We start from the raw sequence: 8,920 nt of genomic DNA on the forward strand, positions 1-8,920 counted from the left end.
AAAGCAAATCAGTAAATGGCAAGCAGTTTAAGAAACAGAAAAATAATTAAATGTTTCCATTTAATGCAATGTACAATGCCACATCATTTGCCCATGGTGTCATTCTCCACTGTGTTTGGGGATGCCAGCTTCTCTTATCCCAAGAACCATAAAATTTGGGGGGACAGCTCTGTCCTTTTATCTCAAGTTGACTTCTAGAAGTTTACATCATGAACTAAAAGAGCCACTAAAGATGCAATAGCTGGCATATTTTACTTGCTGACACTTCAGTGTTAACTGCCACGTTTTTTTTTTTAAGTGATAGATTTTTCAGACAGAAATAGACTTAGAGAAAATGGAGCAGAGAGCACAGTTGTCATATATCACCTCTCTCCTCATTTGCTGTTTCTCCAGTTATTAATGTCTCACGTTAATGTGTCAATTCAGGAGCCAATATTGATATATTATTACAAACTAAAGTCCATAGCTGGCATTAGTGGTCACTCTTTGTACATTCTATGAGCTTTGCCAAATGCATAATGTCATGTGTCCACCACTATAGTTTTATACAGATAGTTTCACTGCCCCCAAATCCCTTGGCTCCACCTTTTCACCCCTGACCCCTGCAATCACTTTTGCCTTTTCCAGAATGTCATATACTAGGAATTATATAGTACGTAACCTTTTCAGACTGGCTTCTTTCACTAAGCACTAGGCATTTAAGGGTCCTCCATGTCTTTTCCTGGCTTGATAACTCATTTCTTTCTTTCTTTTTTCTTTCTTGAGTAATATTCCATTGTATGGTGGTACAATGGTTTGTTTATGCATTCACCTTTTTTGGGGGGGGGGAGGGGAGAGGCATGAGCATGCTCCGGGAATCGAACCTGGGTCTCCAGCATGGTAGGCGAGAATTCTACCGCTGAGCCATCGTTGCACCGCCCTATGCATTCACCTTTTGAAGGGCATCTGGGTTGTTTCCAGTTTTAGGTAATGACAAATAAAGTTGCTATAAACTGTGTGTGGGTTTTTGTGTGAATATAGGTTTTCAACTCATTTGGGTAAATGCTTAGGAGTGTGACTGCTGGATCTTACCGGAAAATTATGTTTAGCTTTGTGAGAAAGTGCCAAGCCATCTTTCAAATTGGCCGTACCATTTTGCATTCCCACCAGCAATGAATGAGATTTCCTGTAGTTCTACCTTTGACGGCATGCGTTATTGTTAGGTTTAGTTTTGATCCATTTTGATTGATATGTAGTGGTAACTTGCGGTATTAATTTACAATTCTCCAATGACATATAATAATAAGCACTTTTTCATGTGCTTATTTGCCATCTCTATATGTTCTTTGGTAAGATGTCCAATCAGACCTTTGCCCATTTAAAAAAAAAATTTTTATTAATTAAAAAAAATTACAAGAAACAAACATTCCCAACACATACACTCAGAAATTTACAATATCATCACATAGTTGCATATTTATCATTATGATCATTTCCCAGAACATTAGCATCAATTCAGAAAAAGAAATAAAAAGACAACAGAAAAATATAACAAACAGAAAAAAAAATTTTTTTACAGGTCATACCCCTTACTGATCCCTTTCATTGATCACTAGCATTTCAAACTAAATCTATTTTAACATTTGTTCCCCCTATTATTTATTTGTATTCCATATGTTCCTCTCATCTGTTGACACGGTAGATAAAAGGAGCATCAGACACAAGGTTTTCACAATCACACAGTCACCTTGTGAAAGCTATATCCCTATACAATCATCATCAAGAAACATGGCTACTGGAACACAGCTCTACATTTTCAGGCAGTTCCCTCCAGCCTCTCCATTACATCTTGGATAACAGGGTGATATCTACTTAATGCATAAGAATAACCTCCAGGGTAACCTCTCAACTCTGTTTGGAATCTCTCAGCCATTGACACTTTGTGTCATTTCACTTTTCCCCCTTTTGGTTGAGAAGGTTTTCTCAATCCCTTGATGCTGGGTCTCAGCTCATTCTAGAGTTTTTCTCAATCCCTTGATGCTGAATCTCAGCTCATTCTGGGATTTCTGTCCCACGCTGCCAGGAAGATCCACACCCCTGGTAGTCATGTCCCACGTAGACAGGGGGAGGGTGGTGAGTCTACTTGCTGTGTTGGCTGGCCTTTGCCCATATTTAAATGTGGTTGTTTGGCTTCCTGTTGTTGAATTTTAAGAATTCTTTGTATATTTTGGATATAAGTTGTTTATCAGATATGTGTCTTGCATATATTTTCTCTCAGTCTGTGGCTTGTATTTTCTTTCCCATAACAGTGTTTTTCACAGAACAGAAGTTTTTAATACTAAAATTCAGTTTTAAGTCCAATATGTCAAGCTTTTCTTTCATAGGTCATGGTTCTGTGTTGTAGCCGTAAACTCATCACCAAACCCAGGCCACCTAGATTTTCCCCTATATTATCTTCTAAAAGTTTTATAGTTTTGATTTTACATTTATAGCTGTGAATCATTTTGAGTTGACTTTTGTGGAAGATGTACGGTCGGTTCTAGATATGACACCGCTACTATATGGACATGTCAAATCTGAATTTTCACCTCTGCATTCGTGTGAAACACACGTGAAGAAACTTTTTGACAGACTAAAACTGTCCCATTGCTTTTTCTTCTTCAACTTGTTCTTCCATTCAATTCACTCCCCCCAGAACAGTATCCTAATGTAAAATGTCACATTTAAAGTTTTTTTTATCACCGTTTCCTAACTTCCTATGACAAACGTATTTACATAAACTTAAATTTAAAAATTTTCTTTTGACCACAGGGGTCTAAGTATAAAATTTCTTCTTACCTGGGTTCCTCCCTAACTCAGTATGCATGGAATCAAAATAAAATTTACAACATTTGTTATTCAGCATGAAAAGGAAACTTTTGTTAAGATGTGCTCTTCCAGCTGTATAATCTGTGTCCTTTAAAAAAAATGATTTTGAAACAATTTCAAACTTACAGAACTGTTGCTAAAATAATACCGAGGGCTTCAATAAACCCCCTACCCAAACACTCAGATTTACCAATTTTTAACATTTTGCCACATTATTCTGTCATTCTGTCAATCATTCTATCTTACTCTCCCCCTCTCTCTCGATTTCTACTTTCCCTTTCCATTTTTGCTTCCTCTCTGTCACCCTCTCTTGCTCGCTCACCTGTTCATCTGAATATATGAGAATAGTTTGCATATATCCTGCTCCTTTACCACGTAATACTTCCCTGTATTTTTCCTAAGAACAGGGATATTCACTTAGGTAACCACAGTTGGTACAATTACCAAGTTCAAGAAACTTAACATTGATTTAAAGCTTTTATAATCTATTCCAATTTTTTCATATGTCTTAATAATGTCCTTTTGGGCCTTTTCTCCAGCATTATTAGATCCAGTCCAGGATCATGTATTGCATTTAATTGACCTTGTCTCTTAAGTCTTTCTCTCTCTTTTTAAAAATTGTGAAAACATATATATTGCACAAAATTTCCCATCTCAACCACACCCAACATACAATTCAGTGGCATTAATCACATCCACAGTGTGGGGCTAATATTGCCTCCATCCGGTACTGAAATCCCTCACACAGAGACGTGTGCCCATATGCCTCACCGCCCATCCCGGGTAATCTTTACGTTCTGCCTCTATGAATTTGCATGATCTAGTTCTTTCATCTAAGTGGAATCATGAAATAGTTGTCCTTTTGTGTCTGGCTTATTTCACTCTCTCTGATGTCTTTATGATTTGTAATAATGTGTAGTAATAACGTGTACTTCAAAATTGCTTTTTCTGTTTTCTATTTTTAGTGCATGTTTTTGCAAGGAGATCAGTTACTACTAGAATGAGACCAAGTTCACCATCATTTCTCCCCATTTATTTATTTTTATACCCCTTACCACTCCCTTTCATTGATCACTAGCATTTCAATCTACTAAATTTATTTTAACATTTGTTCCCCCTATTATTTATTTATTTTTAACCATATATTTTGCTCATCTGTCCGTAAGGTAGATAAGAGGAGCATCAGACACAAGGTTTTCACAATCATACAGACACATAGCGAAAGTTATATCATTATACAATCATCTTCAAGAAACATGGCTATGGAACACAACTCTACATTTACAGGCAGTTCCCTCCAGCCTCTCCATTACACCTTAACTAAAAAATGATATCTACATAATGCATAAGAATAACCTCCAAGATAACCTCTTGACTCTGTTTGGAATCTCTCAGCCATTAACACTTTATTTTGTCTCACTTCTCTCTCCCACCTTTCAGTTGAGGAGGTTTTCTCAATCCCTTGATGCTGAGTCCCAGCTCATTCTAGGATTTCTGTCCCATGTTGCCAGGAAGCTTTACACCACTGAAAGTCATGTCCCACGTAGAGAGGGGGAGGGCAGTGAGTTTGCTTGCGTTGGCTGAGAGAGAGAGGCCACATCTGAGCAACAAAAGGGGTTCTCTTGGGGGTGACTCTTAGGCCTAACTTTAAGTAGGCTTAGCCTATCCTTTGGGGGTATAAGTATCATATGAACAAACCCCCAAGATTGAGGGGTCGGCCTATTGCTTTGGTTGTCCCCACTGCTTGTGAGGAAATCAAGAATTCTCCACATGGAAAAGTATTTGCAAAGTCACCTTCAGGGAATGGTGAGAACGGGGAGAAATTCAACTTCCCCAAGTTGAAGTATTGATACTTCTTTGGTTTTCAGCTCTCTTCGTGTCTGATGTAGGTGTTTGGGGCTATCAGTTTCTCCCTCAACACTGCCTTTGCTGCATCCCATAAGTTTTGGAATGTTGTGTTCTCGTTTTCATTCGCCTCAAAATATTTAGTGAATTCTCTTGCAATTTGTTCTTTGACCTGATTGCTTAAGAGTAAGTTGTTAGCATCCATGGCTTTTTGTTGACTTCCAGCTTCATTCCATTATGGTCATAGAAGTGCTTTGTATAATTTCAGTCTTTTAAAATTTATCAAGACTTGTTTTGTACCCAACATGTGGTCAGTCCTGGAGAATAATCCGTGAGCATTTGAGAAGAATGTATTTCCTGCTGTTAGGGTATATTAAATTCTCCAACTATTATTGTAAAGATGTCTATTTCTCCCTTCAGTTTTGTCAGCATCTGCTTCATGTATTTTGGAGGCACCTGGTTAGTTGTGTACATATTTATGTTGTTTTTCCTTTTCAGTGGATTGTGCCTTTTATTAATATATAGTATCTCTTTTGTTTCTTATATAGTTTTGCATTTAGAGTCTATTTTGTTCAATATTATCATAGCTACTCTAGCTATTTTCTGGTTACTGTTTTTGTAGAATATCATTTTACAACCTTTTACTTTCAACCTATTTGTGTCCTTGGGTCTAAGCAGGTTCACTTGTAGATGGCATATAGATGGATTATACTTTTTCAGCTATTCTGCCAATCTGTGTCCTTTTATTGGTATGTTTAATCCATTAACATTCAATGTTATTGTTGTAAAGGCAATACTTCAACTATTTTATCATTTGTTTTTTTATATGGCACATCCTATTTTTGTCTCTTTTTTACACTTCTAGTTACCTTACTGATTATCTTCATTTCTATACTCTCCTCCAAGCCTTTCTCTCCTATCTTTTCCTTTTAGTTTGCAGAATTCCCTTTAGAATTTCTTGCAGGGTAGATCTCTTGTTGACAGACTCATTCCGTTTTTGTTTATCTGTGACTATTTAAAATTCTCCCTATTTTTGAAGGACAATTTGGCCCAAAAAGGAATTATGATTGGCTGGCAGTTTTTCTCTTTTATTACCTTAAATATATCATACTACTACCTTCTCAACTTCATGCTTTTTGATAAGAAATTGGCACTTAGTTTTATCATTTTCAAGATTCTCTCTTTGCCATTTTGATTAATGTTTGTTTCGAAATAGGTCTGTTAGGATTTATATTGTTTGGAGTAGGTTGCATTGTTGGACATGTATTTATGCCTTTCATACGAGCTGGGAAATTTTCAGCCATTATTTCCTCAAATATTTATTTCTGCCCCCTTTCTCTTCTCTTTTCCTTCTTGAAAACTCATAATGCTTATATTTGCATGCTTCATGCTGTCATCAATTCCCTGAGATCCTGCTTAATTTTTTTCCATTCTTTTCTCTATCTGTTCTTCTGTCTGTACAATTTCGATTGTCCTGTCTTCTAGTTCACTAATTCCTTCTTCTGCCTGTTCAAATCTGCTATTTGATTCTAGTATATCTTTAATTTCTTCTATTGTTCCTTTCATTTTCATAAATTCTGTTTTGTTTCTTTTCATATTTTCAAATCTGTATGCTCACCTAGTGTCATCTTTTTATTTTGTGTGTGTGTTTCCTTTTTCTTTTATTTTTTTTAAGTAATTTACAATGTGTTGTCACACACATGTGTGCATACTTACACACATCCCACACACAACTTGAGATGGACTGAAAAACAAAGATGATGTTCTTACAGTTTTTGTTTTACAGAATTCAAAGTAGATTACATTTATGTGCTTTTCGGTCATTATACAACATATTGACATGATATCTCTAATGATTTATGCTCCTCAGATAGTTAAACAATGAGGATTTTCTATGAACATATACATAAAAGCTTTTTAGAAGTAAAGTCCTATTTCCTGCAAAAAACCATAACAGTATCAGGCATACATTTTATGTTTACATATAGTCCTTGAGAATACAAGAGCAGCTGAGTATAAGTTCATTCTGTAAAAAGATCTGAAAGATGATTTTAAGAGAATTCTTCAAAATGCATTGTACTCTCAGATAAAAATCCCAAGTCAAAAGACAATAACAGTTAAAACTGCATGTTTATATCAGAGATCAGAAGAGGCTATAAAGAAATATAAATAGTTGGGCTTGGGGGACTCTTTTTTGGTAAATTTGTTCTAATTATATATAAAAACTTTAAAAGTCTCAGAGATGGATACAAAATAGACACAGATGTCAAGGGTTTTCTATACTTGTCTTAGAGTTTAAAGGAGAAAATGATCTCTACGCGAATGCCACAGCATCTAGTAATCCCAATTTGGGCAAATCCCAAATTTGGAGTCAGGCAAGGGGGCTTGGGAGAAGAGATAAAAATGTATTTTCCCTGCTAACAGGAAGCCAGCATGAACCTAGTAGCTAATCCAATGCCTTACTTCCATTAGAACTCTTAGAGCAAATAAAGAGGTCGCCCTATTTCTAGTGGGTTTTAATTTAAAAACCCCATGTGCTTAGTATGTGGACCACACCCTATTCTGTACCCCAGACAAGACCCTAGGAGAAGCGTGATCCCTCAGTACCTTATGCTTTTTTGAACCTCCACAAATAAACTATAAAATTCTTATTATAGAAATACCACAGCAACTGTTTATGGTGCTAGAGGACGAGGTATAATTTACATAGTAACGTTGATGCTTATAGCTAAGAAATAAATGTAATTTTTATTTTTAGGCTGGTCAGTTTGCTCTTTTAGGCCTTTAGCTTTGAAGAACATATGACCTTAAAAATCAAAGCAAACTAGAAAAAGATGGCAACATAACAAACGTTGTTTCAATTAAAGTCTTCTGCACAGTATGTCCAGATATAAAAAGAATTTCTTCAAATGATTTCATTGGTGTCACTCAGAAACATCCTTGTTGTCTATAACTTAATGTGCTAGAGTCCCTCAAATGAAATTATAGAGTAATTTAAAATACTTATTTGCAATTATTTTAAATCATTCAATAGTTTATAGTATGTTAATGGAGTGAGATAGAGATAAAGGCAACTCACATTCAAGATATTTGAACATAAAATTATTTTAGATGTCGGTTGAAATCCTTGCTCATATTCTCAGCATAGCCATTGTGATAAGACCTAAAATAAAAGCAGCCAATCATTTTTGACTGACGCGTAAGTAGAGGTAGAGCTGAATCAGCCATTCCACATCCCCCAGCGTAGGAAGCCTTAGTGCTGCAAAGCACGCCAGTCCCAGGTAAACTAAGTAGACTAAGCCCTGACGAGACTGCTCTTTCCTGGTTGAAATGACTGCTCAAAATATGAGCTTTCTCTTAAATGTTCCTTTATTCTTTCTTTCTCTTCTTCCTCTTGTTGTTCTTTTGCAGCTGGAAGAAGAGTAACAACAACTTCTTTCCTTTCTAAAGACTTCCTCTGGCTTTGATCAGAAACTTGGGGATGGAATTTGTGTATTATATCGTAGTGACAGGCTCGAACGTCTTTAAGACGAATCATATTTTGCACTTTAAGGCAAACTCAGAGCGAGTATACAGAGTCAACACACAAGCAGGTGTTGACTTATCATCTGCATAAAATATTATGTTCCTGGGAAACACAGAAACAGGAAGATTTCCTTCCATTAACTCTGGCTGTCTTTTATGCTGATGCTTTGGCACTCGTTCCCCTTTGCTGCAGCTTCTGTTTTTACAGTCTTGACTATTCTGGATGTTTCTTAGATTCAAGTAAAAAAGCTCCAAAGCACTTTGACAATCTCGGGAACACGAGCTCCTTGGAAAGCAGCTGCAACTGCTCCTGCAGTCCTCTGTCGGCTTCTCTAGGCTGTACCCCAGTGTCTTCTTAATGTTCTTTACTCTTTATGCATATCTTTCTTCATCTCCTTGAACGGATTTAGATTTGTTTGCGCATCTTTGATTAGTAGTTCCAAATTCTGTCTCTCTTCCAAGGTTTTAATTTCTTTCTTTCACTGGTCCACATCTTGTTTCTCAGTGTGGGCTCTGTTTTTTGCTGGTGTCTAGGCATCTGATTATCTTGATGAGTTTATTGTGAAGGTCAATTTCTCTATCTTGTTTTATTGTTGATTGGCTTTCTGTTAATACTTTTCTTTGACACTTGGTTCAACTTATTATAAACCTTTAGAATTACCCACGTTTAACTCATCAGATTTATTTAGCTCTTCTTCATCTG

The 8,920-nt window shown here is 36.3% G+C and overlaps 1 pseudogene; it reads right to left on the bottom strand.

Moving 5' to 3' along the window:
- Positions 1-7,823: 7,823 nt before the first annotated feature.
- LOC143667810 (motile sperm domain-containing protein 1 pseudogene) lies at positions 7,824-8,609 on the bottom strand (annotated as a pseudogene).
- Between the last annotated feature and the right edge of the window lie 311 nt (positions 8,610-8,920).

This window comes from Tamandua tetradactyla, chromosome 23 (genome assembly GCF_023851605.1).
Source record: "Tamandua tetradactyla isolate mTamTet1 chromosome 23, mTamTet1.pri, whole genome shotgun sequence".
Taxonomy (NCBI): domain Eukaryota; kingdom Metazoa; phylum Chordata; class Mammalia; order Pilosa; family Myrmecophagidae; genus Tamandua; species Tamandua tetradactyla.